The sequence below is a fragment of the Nycticebus coucang genome, chromosome 3, assembly GCF_027406575.1.
Source record: "Nycticebus coucang isolate mNycCou1 chromosome 3, mNycCou1.pri, whole genome shotgun sequence".
NCBI lineage: Eukaryota > Metazoa > Chordata > Mammalia > Primates > Lorisidae > Nycticebus > Nycticebus coucang.
The window spans coordinates 121746512-121748247 of NC_069782.1; the positions used below are offsets into that span (position 1 = coordinate 121746512).

The following is a 1736-nucleotide window of genomic DNA, read 5'->3' on the forward strand; positions in this document are numbered from 1 at the left end:
TCATTAAGAGGGTCTTCAAGGGGTCTTGAGGCATCTAACCACCTGGTGAAGACGGCCTTGGAGGCAGGAGGCAGAGTATATATAAAGCTTCGGGAGGCCGTCCAGTTGAGGAACTGAGAGATGAATGGGCGACACACCGCTCCTCCTCCTTTGGGAAAGTGCAGGCAGACACACAAATGTTGAAGAGAACCAGTTTGCCAACATCACTAATCTGGCCCCGGTAAGGAGCAAATCTTGCCAAGAAGACAGTTCCCAGGAACAAAGTATGTCCACTTCCTGCGTACAGTCCAGTTAGACCGTTTTCAGGCAGCTTCCTACAATACAAATGGAGGAAACTTTTCTTTTTCTTTTACCTTTCTTTTTTTTTTTGAGATGGAGTTTTACTTTGCCACCCTCGGTAGAGTGCTATGGCATCATAGCTCACAGCAACCTCAAACTCTTGTGCTTAAGAGAGCATCTTGCCTCAGCCTCCCAAGTAGCTAGAACGACAGACACCGCCACAGCTGACTAGTTTTTCTTCTATTTTTAGTAGAGATGGGATCTGGCTCCTGCTCAGGCTCGTCTCAAACTCCTGAGCTTAAGGAATCTACCCACCTCAGCTTCCCAAAGTGCTAGGAGTACAGGTGTGAGCCACTGCGCCCAGCCATCTTTTCTCTTTTTGTCCCACAAAATGAGGAAGGTGAGGAACTCGCCAGGTTTGTTGCTGTTAGGTAAAAGTCCACGAACACTTTCCTGGACTGCTGCCTTGCCATCCTTGCACAATCCTTTGCTGTTTGCGTCTTATCCATATCTTTTGAGGCACACCAGGGCCTCCAGACCAGTCGGTCCAGAAGTTCTCATCAGCATTCTGCACATTCAGCGCTTGTAGTTTGCACTTCCTGGGGTGAACTTTCTGGGCAAGCAGCACACCAAGCCCATCCAGCACAGCCCTTGAAGTCTCCAGGTCAGATGTCTGCATTAGGGACCCCAGAGGGAGGCCACTGAAGGGCCAGGCCCACACCATTACTGTCAGGGCTGTGCTGCACCCCTGGTGAAGGCCTCCAGGAACGGTGGTGGGGAGAGTGGGGATGGCCCAAGTTTCATCCCTCAGCAGGCTTTGCCCCACCAGTTCCAGGAGTCTGGGTGGGACCTGGAGGCTCATCCTGCTGGAAATCTACAAGGAATGGGTATGGTGAACACTGTTTAGGTGATGGGCACGCTTATAGCAAAAATATGGGATGCTTCACAAATGTGTGTGTCATTCTTGTGCCGGACCACACTACTCTGTATTGTTCCAATTTTGGTATATGTGCTGCCAAAGCGAGGAGAACTTTGTGTGTTTGCAAATGTCTTTATTCTGCTCTTACACTGACTGAATGACTTCTAGCTTAGACATCGCTTTCCTGTAGACTATTAAAGCATTACTCCATTGTGTTTTGCTTCTAATAGGGTTGTTGAGAAGTGCAAAGCTATTGAATCCTGATCCTTTGACCATGACCTGCGCTTTCTCTAGATCCGTGGTTCGCAACCTTCCTAATGCCGTGACTGTTTAATACAGTTCCGGTGGGTTGCGACCCACAGGTTGAGAACCGCTGCTCTGGATGCTTTTAGGAGCTTCTCTTTATCTCTGTATTCTGAGATGTTGTGACCATCTCAAGATTTGGTGGGTCCTTTCGATCATGAGTCTCATGCCTTTTGTTTCTAGGAAACTTCCCTGAATTATTCTCTGAAAATTTTATCTCTTTCATCTCTTCTCT

The 1736-nt window shown here is 48.2% G+C and overlaps 1 non-coding gene across 1 annotated transcript; it reads right to left on the reverse strand.

Annotated features, from left to right (window-relative positions):
* Positions 1-1206: 1206 nt before the first annotated feature.
* Positions 1207-1310, reverse strand: LOC128582808 (U6 spliceosomal RNA). Its single transcript, XR_008379244.1, has one exon. It is a non-coding gene; the product is annotated as a U6 spliceosomal RNA (small nuclear RNA).
* Between the last annotated feature and the right edge of the window lie 426 nt (positions 1311-1736).